The following is a 13133-nucleotide window of genomic DNA, read 5'->3' as shown; positions in this document are numbered from 1 at the left end:
TTTAACACTTGTAAAATGTTCCTGCATACTTGTAATGCCAGATTTTGTTGAAGTAACTGGTTCAGGTATTTTAACATGCATTGAACTATGTAAGCATTTGAGTAGTCTATTCTAAGCCCATATTATACGCATAGTGAAGTCCCACACTGAACCTCTGAGGACAGTATTTCAGAGGAAGAATGTACACTTTCATTTGCAATACTCATAACAAAGACTTTGATCCTACAAATACAATTTCAATGGACTTTATGCCCAAAATTTCACCCAGAGGTCCAATAGTCTGTGCATAATACTGAAGAATTGGTAATATGATGTGGCAAACAGAAAGTTGATCCTTCCCAATGATACTTTCTTTGTTGATTAGTGAGATATATCAACCAATGGAGGTTTATCCTTAGTCATGATGAATAAGCTTTAATGATGCATGTTGTGAGGCAGAAGGCTTAAAATCCTCAAACCCATTTCATTCTGGGATATGTACATATGTTGTCACATGCAGTACATATTTTTATTTAGTTATAGGAATCATAAAATAAGAGAACTCTCAACAGTTTGAAAATTCCTGAATTGGTGAAGAGTGAAGGAGGAAGAGATGCAGCTGCTTAGCTATCCTCCCAGGCAGGGATCTGTCACTGGGGCCATGCCACTGCCATTGATCATGAATCCCATTTGTTCCAGAGTTGTGTTGTAAAAAGAGAGCAAGTGTATGTCAACAGGACAGATTTTACCCACTGGAAATGAGAGGGAGCGAGAGAGAAAGATCTTTCATCTTGTCAATGCCTCTTCATCAAAATTCTAATCACATTGCCTTCATTTCAGGCCCCTCCATTCTCCTTTGCTTTTCTTCTGCCTTCCCTTCCTCTCCTTGTCTTGATTCATCTATCTCCATTGCGCAAAACAAAACTTTCTCCCTTGCATTGCCAATGCTTCTCTTCTTTCAAGAAATGCTACACCATCCCTGTTGCTCTTGTAAGAAACAGCTTGTTGCTTCTGTAACAAGAAAGAAGACTGACATTTGAAACAAATTGGTATGTTTAAGATAAAGCAGGGCAAAGCTACACATTCAAATGGAAGTTGTTTCTTCCAGGTTTGTAGACCAAAGTTATACAGGGATGTTCTTGTAAATCTTATTAATTACTGACCTTCATTTTTCATTGTCTAAAGCGTGTTCTCTGTGCAATACAGATCTTCTGTAGCAAAAAAAAAAAAAAGAAAGGAAAAAAGAAAAAGAAGCTCTTGCATTTCTTTCTGATGTTTCTCATTTCAAGAGAATAATTAACATATGAAATAGAGATGGGAAAAGTAAATGTTCAACCTTGGAGAATTTGAATTTCAGAAGCTGGCTGACAAAAGTTTGATAAAAATGTTTACTGATTCATGTCAGGAAAAGCTGGCATCCTTATTAAGCTGTGTGAAGCCTCATAATTTGTTTATGCTGTAAAGTTGTCCCTTAGCCACAGACCATTTTAGTAGCATACAATACTCTCCCACCAAGGCTCTCATGTTTCTGTATAGACTTGGTGAATGATTCAAACAGCAACAGAGAACCCCCTACTGCAGTATTAAAAACAGTTTTACTTTAACCCTTTTACTGCTAGCACACAAAAGCCTTTGTTACGCTGCAATCATTTACCCTATTTATACTGTGGCTATTTTGCAACTGAGCAGACTTTAAAATACATACTGTAGAAGCACAGCATGTATAATAGGGCTGGCACAAATTCTAGACATACTAATGGAGATGTAGTTTGCGTGGTAGGTCTCAGCTGATTGACAGATTGCCAGTAAGTGGTAAAATGTAAGTTGGTAGAACAGGATGGGTGTTCATTAATGGTGCGACTCAATTCCTTTATCAAACCAGTGCCTGACAAGTAGAGTTGAAAGAAGTAACCACCTGACTTATCTCATTTTAGCCCCTCCTCCTGTTCTTCCCTTTCCATGAAGTTACTTATTTTTATTATCTCTTAGTCTCATTCCCCACAACCTGGCCCACTGTACACTCACAGCTATGCCAATTGGCATAGAATCTATGGTAAATTTCATATACCCATTTTCAGAATGACTTGCATCTAGATATGTAACTTACATTCTAGCCTTTACTATAAAATAGAGTCTGCTCCATTCTTTGAAAGCTGTCCCTGTCTATACCATGGGCTAGAGTCTCATTTCGTATGCTATTTCCTGTTGGCATTGCTCCATTGACTTCAGTTAAGTTACTTTCACGTACACAGATTATAACTGAGAACAGAATCGGGTCTGGTTGTGTTTTTTTTTTCCTTCTTAGCATACTTGCAACCTAAAGTTACCAAGACAATTAACTGACCCTGCTAATTTATCACTAATGACTAGAAGACTCATTGCAATTGACAAGTTAAGCAAGTCATTTAGTTAGTAGAAAAAAAATGTGTATGTGTTGGGGAAGGAGAAAACTTAGTAATACTGCACCACATAGCTACCTTGAATTCATTAATTTTAACAAGAATATTTTCACTTTAATTGGTTCAGAAGCTCTACAATGTCCTTCACTGAACTGCATCTGTCACTACTGTATAGTGAATCATCTGTCAGTGTTCAAAAATAGATGTTTCTTGATAACTTATATTCTTGTTCAGGACTCGTCTGAGAATTTGTCTACATGATCATGTTAAACTGGGTAAGCTTCAGTTTGTTCATATAAAAAGCCAAGGTTTCACACATACCTTTTCTTTTTACATTAAATCATTTGGCATGATAAGTTTCAGTAGCTAATCCATTTTGGAACAGAAGGAAATCTATTTCATAGTGGGTTTGTTTTCTTCTTTAAGATTCATGTTACACTTCCCACTTTCCATCTCCTGCTAGCCCACTTCACATTATTTCACATGTGCATTGACCTGTCTATGCATATGTGTATCCTCCACTGTCTCTAAGTGGATGTCATCTGCACATTCAAATGCTTGTATGAGGTCAGGTCAGGTGCACCTTATGTGGTGAATTCACACACCTGGGAAAACATACCTATTAGAGAAGTCATACCAGCCCAGTGCTTCTGAATCTAGGAAGAAAACAGAACTGCTAGTTATGCTACTCCCCAAAGTTGCCTATCCTATAGGGATCTGAACCATATTTTTGCAAACAGTGTCACCACTGTACCCAAGAATGATGTAGTGCACAGCTTTTCATCAAGCATCCAATAAACTGTGGCAAAACCCCATATACCTGGGATCTAATCAGAAGGAGATTTTTATGGTTAGCTATGATCTGTATGATTCAGCAGCTCATATTTCACCCCAGTTTGACAGTTTGTCTTAACCTGCCACAGAAAAGAGTTCTACCTGTAAGTATTAATTCTCATATCCCAATAAAACTGCAAACATGGATTTTTCTGGTTGCTCTTTATTGGGCAGAGGTAAAAAGTTCTAGTTTAGCTTTTAACTTGCTCTCCAATCTCAAACACACCACATGTTGTGATCCAAATGGCAACTTTATGCCAGAGGCTTAGCTGTATAATGCTTTTATTTCTTCAAATTTCTGCAACTTGCACAACCATTGGCCAAACATGCCATCCTCTTCCCAAGCTGTTTGATACTTGCTCCCTCTACTGGTTGATTGAGACCTCCACTCACTTTGCTACTTAAAGTATCACCACAGGGATTAAAAAAGAAATCAAACACCAGGCTCAGCAGGTATGCTATTGTAGACACAGATGCAGCAAAAGAAAAAGCATGACAATGGAGTTTAGGTCAGAATATGGCAGTGCACTGAAAGTTTAGCTACAGTTAATTTTGTAAAATAAATGTCAAAATCAGGCTGCAGAGATATTCCCAATGTGCATAATGAATGCAAGCCAGTCTTGTCTATTTTTAAACATTTCCTCAGCATTTTTACCATTTTTCTTCAAACCAATTGCTGTGCAGTTTTATTTATTTTACAGTGATTTTGCACTTCACCAGAATCATCATTAAAGTGAATTTATGGCAAAGATACTTCTCTATTTTAGCATGCACACTTCAAGATGCTGCAGCCTTCTCAGTGCTATCCATATAGCTAGGATTCTCCTTCTGTTCTTTGACCAGTTCAGGGGACATAATCCAGGGAAATAAGTGCTGAATACCTTTATAGTTTGTGTATTCTCTGTTTAAACAAAACTCCTCTATGTTTTCAGGGGCATGCCTCTCAGTGACATTCTTCAACACAAGGACTGACTGAACAGGTGTGCATACAATTACTCATTTGCCTCATGTTCCCCACAATTCCCCCTCCATCCTCCAGTTTTTCTCTTGTCCAAGTATCCTGTAACACATTTCTTAAGCCAAAGGTAAGTAGGATCTTCCTGAGAGATTGGAAGAATTATAATTCCGTAAGTGTCCATAGTGATCTGGAAAGCTATGTTTTGCCTTGCTCATTCCAGAAAGCAGGTAAGAGGTTCTAAAAATCCAGACATCATGGACCTTTCCTGGCCATCCAATATTATCTTTGCTGAATCTTCAACAGTTATGAACTAGGCCTTGGTGCCCACTGGAGTTGATGAAGTTGGGCCAAAGGGGCAGAGAGTAGGCATATAGGTCCCATCACTAGTATTCTCTTAACCTCTTATGCAGTGTAAGCCATAGGCTCCATTAAAGCAGTACCCTCTGAACAGTATTGCAAACTTCTATGACAACAACCTGGATAAATAACATACCAAGGCCGCACTGCTGAGCTACTGACCAGTAGCAATCAGGGATAATAAGCTTCTGATGGCCATCTCTACTCTGAGGAGAACTCCCATGTTGGTTTCTCTTGCTGCAGTTCTAAGAAAGGCAATAAATAGATTTCTAAAAAAAGTAGCCTTCTACATCCTAAAGTTATGCTGTCACTGCTGCTCATTCCTGTTCTGCATCTCTATCATGTCACAACAATCACCGGTAGTTGACCGAGCCCTGAAGTAGCACTCTACCAAATGAAGAAGTTCAAAATAAATGTTCTGCTGCAGCAGCTGTATGCTCATATTTATTCGTCCGCATTTCCTCTATCTATAGCGCCAAAGCACTGAAACCCTTGGAAGCCTCTGACCCCAACCCATCTGGTTGCACAGTTTTTAATGCATGTGCATCAACCTGTTTGTTTTAATAATGATCATGATTGCAGTGCTAAACAGCATGCTTTCTAAATTGTTTGACAGCAGTTCAAAAACAGTGGTGGAAAAAATGAAAATGAAAGACCAGGGCAAGGCATCATAGGAATGTGCTAGTTTGACCTTACATCTCAGAATTCCAGTTGGCTCTATAAAACCCAAAGGAAATGTTTGTTAGCATTCCTTTATTTCTTACCCCAAATTCAAACTTAAAATGTTCATGTACCAAAAAAGCTGAAGAAAGACCTTGGATGTTATACATTTTTCATTTTAAAAAATGTCAAATGTTATCAAAGCCAATTTTTTCACCCTTGTCTCATCCCCCCTCCACACCTTTTTTGGTTCAGAATGAAAGTGAATTACTGAGTCCAAAATTTTAACTTCTTGTTTTGAAAATGTTGACATATTTCAACAATTACATTTTCACTTGTTCTCCAATTATTTTTATATGGGAAATTCTTCAAAACAGCCCTTCTTACCATTAGTCTTGGTTTTAACACCTGGCATTATCCAACCAAAAATATTTCCCTGAAACATTTCCAAACAATTCTAAAAAAGAATCCATTTGCAGGCCCTAATAAATGACATAAAGCAGTGTTTAACAAATGTGAAACATTACAAGAAATGCTAATGTATGGCTGCTAGCAGGATGCTAGTAAAAGTGGGAGTGATTCAACCTTCCATTGAAATTCATGGGAATCAGATCAGAGCCATGTTCCAGAGCATTCTGTACTGAAAATGTAGTAAGAGGAAGACTCATTACCACAGACTTTTAAATCTTAGAAAATAAAAAAAATGAAGAAAATAATACCAACAAAACCTCTTCCTGAATCTTGTGAATCAGTTAATTGAGGCAGGTTAGATATTTGGGAAGGTAGATGGATTAATGTCTCTTTCTCTTTAAATATACTACTGAGGGGACAAAGAAACAACAACAAAAAAATGCCCATCATTTTAATAAAATTAAAAATGTGCAAGAGATGAGCATTTAATTATCTAGACATTATCCTGTGCTAAATTAAGTTAAAGCAGTGAGTCTCAGGAAGACCAGGCTTATTATTCTTTTATATAATTCCATCTTCTTTAAACATTGTGAATCACTAGAACATGTTTTCTCAAAGAACCACTCCCAAATAGTATTTCTGTAGTCATAACAAAAATACTCACATTGTGGTGAGTCTGTGGTGTTACTTTCAACTGTATAAGCTTAGCATGATATACAGAGAACACAAATGTCATTTCCACCATTTTACAGATGGCACATGGCAGAATAGGGAAGAAGCAGGGAACACAGCAGCAGATAGGGCAGGAGCAGATCTTACAGCATTCCTGCCAAAAAAGGTTTAGCCCAACAGCACTAGCTCACATTGCCTCTTGCTGCTGCTGTATACCCAAAGATTGATATTATTATAACAGCTACAAAAATTGCACCAAAATGGAGTGCATGATAAAACCAGGGGCATTTGAAGGTACAGAGTACTCAATGAGCATAGCATACGATAAGACATTTTCTGGACACAAAACAGACTTAATTTTGTTGTTCATTATGTAACAATTGTTACAGGTGTTCACTACTTTGCATGAAAGTTTTTGTGTCTGTATTGACAGCATCTTTAATGCAAGATTCTGTGCATAGTTTCAACAGAAGTGAGGTTTTTAGGCTCTTTGTGGGACTGGGATCAACAATTTTGAATGAGTGTGTGAGATAACCCTATGAACTACTTACCTGTAAGTGATAGGAGTTAGCCAAATGAAACTGTAGTGAATATTTTTGAGAAAATGAACTGGTACTTCTGCATTCTACTACCCACTGACATATGGCATGACCATGCAATATATCAGTTCCTTGATGAATAGCTTTGGTAAATAATTTTTGGTTCTCTGGTTGGAGTCCATGGTGAGATTTTACATAAATTCAGAATTTGAATTTGTATGTTGATACCTAAAGATGAGTTATGTTCTTTGATCTTACATTTAACTTATGAAATCAAGCTCTACCATAACTGATAATGTATTTAAAATTCACTTTCTGTAAATATTCTGTAATGCTTATCTAAAAATAGCTGTTTTACAGAATGTTTCTGCCAAGCAATCCATTCACTATAATAGCTGAATGCGGGAGGCATTGTAGTTTGCATAACTGGAGGTATAGTTTGCATAACTAAACAAACGAATGTCTAAGTGTAAAAAAACTATTGCTGAAGTGCTCACCCAATACTCCTGGTAATATTCAAAAAGCTCACAAGAGCACTTTAGTAATCGTGCCAAAAATGGAAAGAAAAGAATTTTTATTATGGTGAATTTAGGAAAAGGCTACTTGAAAAGGGGAAAACAAGAAGTGGCAGGAGAAAACATTGTGTCTTTGTTGGCTTGATATTTGTGTTCATGTTATAGTTCTGGTAGTATGTAGTTTGGTTCCCTTTTTATATGAGGTTTCTTGTTTGGATTTTTTCAGTTTTTGATAATCTTGTTTCTTCCTGAAAACTCTATGAATGATGTCAAATGACTATGTTTATGACATGACAGATACCAAATATGATATAGTGGCAATAAAGGTGCATGTTAGTGTTGCTCTTGTTACTCCAGTTGCATTCATCTGAAAGTTTTTCACATTCCCATATACAGATCAATAGAAACTAGTAGGGTGCAGACAGATATAACATTTGAACGGTTCCAAGAATGTCACTGATTGGAAACCGGTTCACAAATTGTCCTTGGAAAGAAGTATCCAAACATGCTGCTTAGGGTTCTAAGTAGAAGCCTTACCTTTAGGGATTGTATTGCTGTCAAAATGCCATCAGGGGGTGGTAGGGTACTAAGACCATCATGCCATTCAAGGGTCAGTTCCTGGAGTTTTCCTAGGATTCCTCCTAGAGGGGGAGGAAGACAGGAATTGGAGCAAGAGCATTAAAGTGGAGGAGTTGCCAGGTGTTGGTAGTAGGTGCTCAGTGGTTCCCTGCTCATGGGTACCAGGAGGGTGGGTACTCTGGAGTCACCCCAAAAATTCCCTGACTTTTCCAACCCCTACTCTGGAAAGCCACCTTGTTAATTTCACTTCCATACTACAGATTCTGGGCAGTAGGGTGCCAAGTTCAACTGGGGCGTGGGAGGGGAAGGAGGGGTTGAAGGGTTTCCTTGTGTTTTTTGCCCATTGCTTCTGGGAAATTGTATTTATATGGTACCATCTCCATTGGACAGAATATGTCATAAGGATGCCTGGTGGCCAGGCTCCCAAAACAAGTCCTATACTCCCAGGACACCAATAGTTAAAGTGGACAAAAGAAAAAAAATTAAGGGCAACTGAAGGCCTACCTGAAGAAATACAGTATTAATATCAACACCCGGGACAGCCAAGCACTGCATCATCCACAATGATGCCATGATATGTAACAAGGCCTTGACCATTTTGATTAAACTTTCCTCACTATGGAGGCAGACAGACAAAAGAGATGCAGAGAAAAGCCATGACCCAATATCACCAGGACCTACTCCTTCCTCCTAGAATTATTTGTCACATCCAAACATGCACATGAGGATCCCAGATCAGCCTCTTCAGTCATCTACAGACTCACCAATATCTTCCCTATTAACTGGAAGACTATCCTCCACTTATCAAGGGACTGATGATGATGATGGAGTGTGGCCTTTGAAGGCAAAGGATATTTGCATAATCCCAGAGCAGTCCCTGAATGGGTTTTAGGGAGTGAGGAGTAGTGCAGTTTGGAATGCTGGAGGACTAATCAAACACTAGACATGAAATGCTGTGTGACAGCATAAAACATGGAAGCAAGTCAAGGAGGATCAGCTCAAAATAGTACTTGACTTTCCCAGTGTGCTTTTGAATTGTTCCAGGAAGTTTAAATCAGTCTTTGCGCCACAGCTACTTGTCCCTGGGGAATGCCCATGCCACATGAATTCTGGTAAATGGTCAACATGTAGGGGGTGCACCCCCTAAGATTCGCAGTGTACCCCCTGAGAGAAGCATCACCTATGGGTGGTTGCTGCTTGCCACCCTTCCCCTCCTCACCACCAGCACTACCGCAACCACCTGCGGGAGCTCCCCACTTGCTGCCACCGCCATCTGCGGGTGGTTGCTGTGCCCCCCAGCCTTCAGGGGCATGTGTTTGGTACATGGCAAGTTACCCTGGGGGTAAGAGGGGAGGCTGGGGCCAGCAGTCGGTTAGCCCCAGCACCCTTACCAGGGGTCCTATGGGCCTCCCTGGGATACAGCAGCAGCAATTCTGTCTCATGGAGCCTGGCTGCCAGGCACAGTGCAGTTTTGGGTGGCCTGGCTCCTCTTTCCAGAGGCACACGCTATCCTTTGGTGCACTGCTTTCCTTTTTTTTTTTCCCCATGGGTTTTTTTGACCTCTACATATCCAGGGGTCAAAAAAACCCACAAAAAAAGAAACTTGGAGCAGTGCATGCATGGGCAGCATGCCCTTGCAGCACAGAGAGCACCTGAGTGCGGTATATGGTGCTACAGACATGTTTGTGGTGCTACATACCTCATGGCTGCAGTCTTCTGGACACATTCTTGGGGTTTATGGTGTAATTAAAAGGCTCTAAGTGTTACATCTTTCCACACCCTAGGATGAGACCATTATTTTTACTTCTATTGTAATAGTGCCTAAAGGACATGTAAACTGTTCTAAGTGTTACAGTATCCATGTGATTTAAACCTGAAGCAGGAGATGCATGAGTCTGTTAAACCAGTTTAAATTTGCCCAGAACAGTTCAAAGTTGTTCTTGGAAAATCAGTGCAAATGCATTCACATTTTAGAGGTGCATAAAGACACAGTCAGACACAAACTTCTATTTGGGTTCTGTGGTGGACTCCAGACATTCTAAGATATGAGTCTAGTCAGTCCTCCAGGAATCCCACACTGCATTGCTTCTTGCTACCTTTATGCAGACTGATGCAACTGGCTGCCCTGGTACACAGTCAGAACTCTAATGCCCACATTTTATTTCTCTTTTTGTTGCCAGCTTTTTATCAATGCACTGCTTGTTCAATAAAAGCTGTATTTTTACAACCATATTAGCTGTATCCTTGCCCCTACTTAACCTCAGCCCATCGCCATTCCCTCTACCCCCTGGGAGTCAAAAATCATGGGTCCAAACATGGGTCCTCTCCCTCAGGCACACACACTGTAGGCTTCAGTCATATACAGGCTACTCAAGTTTTTATAAAACTCATGTTTAGGAAACAAGGAAAAACAGTAGTATCATCCACAGGCCACCAATGCCCTAAGACTCACAAAGCATGGGTGCAAGCATTCTCCCCCAACCCCTTTCACCCATGTATCCTGAGGTATCCTGGGCTGGGTGGTTAGTCCCACCTGTGGTGTCAGAACCAGAGCATTTCACCCACTTTTCACAGATTCCCAGTAAGTGACTTTTTGAACAGTTCATCAATTGTTATGCGTCCACACCCAAAGACTTCAAGCAGGAATTTTACAGGCACTGCACAAACTCCATGTTGCAGAAACTCAGTCTAAGATTTAGATTTTTTATAGCAGGTAAAGAAAGAGAATGGGAGGAATGGGGTTATTCTGCACAGATGTGCTTTCATAAATTATTCATTGCGGTAATTTCACCAATAGCAAATGCTTACCATCCAAATCCAAGAAAGTGATGATCACCTTTTTTACCCTAGGTCTGGATTTTAACACAGCCCTCCAAAAACTGATGATTATCTAAAATGCAAGAAAGAATTATTAAGTGTAGTAGAACTGGATTAGATTTGTTCTGATTGTATGTAAAAGATCAAACTACGGAACAGGGGAATATATTGAAAGTTCTGGATTTTTATTTCTTCATTTAGGAGTGCAACCTTGGAAACGAACATCTTTACTAAAGCAGAAGATGAAGCATAAGCAGAGCCAAGGAAAGCACCAGGCTGAAAGGCCGTTCAGTCATCCTTAGGCTTAAGGCACCCCTTATTATGCTCAAAGCACCCCTCGGAACATGACAACTCCTAATTTTCACTCTTTATTTAACTACAGGAATATGACAGAGGAATTGTTCAGTTGGAAAGAACTCAAAAAGACCACAACAGGTCAGAATGTTTTTGATGCTCTGGATCCTTTTTAAAGCTTTGGATTTATTTTGTGAATTATGTTTGCACACCGAACAGTGGTAACATTGTATAAACAGCTGGCAGCACCTTTGAAAGGATCTCAAGGGACTCCAGGCTGCTTTCACACCTTGGTTGACAATCACTGTTCTAAAAAAAATTAATAATAGGTAACTGAGATGGTGACCTGGAAAGCATATAGAGACCACCAGAGCAGTTTTATAGAACACCAAATAGCCACTAGGTGGTAGTAGTCTTTGGTTGCTATAATATTGAACTGTATTTGAATAAACCTTGTAAAAGTGAAAGATGCTATATAATTTTAGCAATCTTCTGAGCTACCTACTCTTCCATTCATTTCATTACAAATATTAATTATTAAAAAAAGTTTTCATTGACTGTACAAGTCCCTTTCCACAATACTCTTTTACTGAAAGATCTGCTGAGAAGTAGGTAGGACCTCTGCCTGATTTCAAAGGACACATTGCCTCAAAATATATACACATCATAGAAGAGTATATGCTGCATTATTAATTAATCCAATATTGATCAAATTTAACAGCATTAAAAGCAACACTTAGAACAAGCTATTTTGCTCAGTAGTGTAAGTAGGGTTGGGCAAAAGGGGCGCTAGCTCGGGGTACCAAGTTAAGAAGGGAAGATCGGCAGCTGAATAATGATTATGATCTATGACCCACAGCAATCAATTAAAGGACTCCCACTGACTTCAGGAATTATCCTATGAAGTCTGCACTCTTGTGGCATTGCTCTTTAAGTTGCTGCACATGGTGGAGGACACCCTGCTTCTGCAGCTTCAAGAGTAAAACCAGGGCAGTAGAGAACACATTGATGGTGGTACCAGGAGTAACTGGCAGGGACTGTTTTGGACTTCCCAAAGCATAGGTAAGATTCCTGCACTTCTCTCTCAGAATCACACTTACATTCCCCCCAGCCCACAGGGGGACACAAACATGCTTGTTACACCTCTAATTTTGCTCCTTTTGGAAACTTTCACTTTCTAAAGCAGGGTGTCAATGGAATAATAACCTCACAGTATGACAGAGCCATGGAGATGACTGAAGTTCTTTGTTTCCCATACAGAAGAGATGCAACTACCAGCTGAAAGCTCCACTGAATGTAATATATCAAAATGCACATAAGTTCCTCATCATCAAGAGCCCATTAGGGTCTTTCCCTCATCCCCTTAACCATACTGTTTCTGGTATTTTATATATTTGGTATATATTACACTGAAGATGTTAATACACATTCTGCACATCCTTCCTTGCCCTCTGGATCTCTCAAACAGAGGACAAGATTAAGTGAGGACTCAGCATGGTGCTTAGGGAGGTTAGCACATATATACACCTACACAGTATTAGTTGTAAATAAGAAAAAAAAAATAACCTACATTTAGACATGGAGTATTTTATGTATCTGCCTACCCTCAAACTCTATAGTCTCAAGTACAGTATTGCTTTTCTCTGTCTATCTGTAGCCACTATAATAAATATATCAGATACTAAATGTTTTGCTCCACACTCTTCGCATTCCACAAAAATTTCTTTTTCCTTCCTCTAGACAGTCTTTCAGCCAACTGATATCTGTCTAGGCTGTTATGCATTTCCCGTCACTATGGTATCTGAACACCTCACAGACATTAATGAATTTTTATCCTCAATTGCTCCCACATGAGTTAGAAAAAAATGTTATCCCACATTATACAGAAGAGGGATGAAAACAGAGTGATTCAGTGACTTGCATTGTCACAAGGAATCTGTATCAGATCCAGGAGCTGAACCAAGATGTCCTGAGTACTTGTCCAAAGCTTTAACCAGGGGACCGATTTTCTGCCCAGTATTTCCTCAGCTTTGGTACAAGGGATTCTAGTGCTCTCGGCATTCCAGTTGTACATTGTGACTTACTGATCAGACTTCAGATGTCTGCTAAATGTTGTTTT

At 39.5% G+C, this 13133-nt stretch overlaps 1 long non-coding RNA gene across 1 annotated transcript; it reads right to left on the bottom strand.

Moving 5' to 3' along the window:
- Positions 1–394: 394 nt before the first annotated feature.
- On the bottom strand, positions 395–1548 carry LOC109305951. The gene is made up of 2 exons (XR_002099781.1): positions 1143–1548; positions 395–990 (listed from the first exon to the last, which is right to left on the bottom strand). It is a non-coding gene; the product is annotated as an uncharacterized LOC109305951 (long non-coding RNA).
- Between the last annotated feature and the right edge of the window lie 11585 nt (positions 1549–13133).

This window comes from Crocodylus porosus, unplaced genomic scaffold (assembly GCF_001723895.1).
Source record: "Crocodylus porosus isolate Cpor-Errol unplaced genomic scaffold, CroPor_comp1, whole genome shotgun sequence".
Taxonomy (NCBI): domain Eukaryota; kingdom Metazoa; phylum Chordata; order Crocodylia; family Crocodylidae; genus Crocodylus; species Crocodylus porosus.
This window is presented reverse-complemented; position numbering and strand designations above follow the sequence as displayed.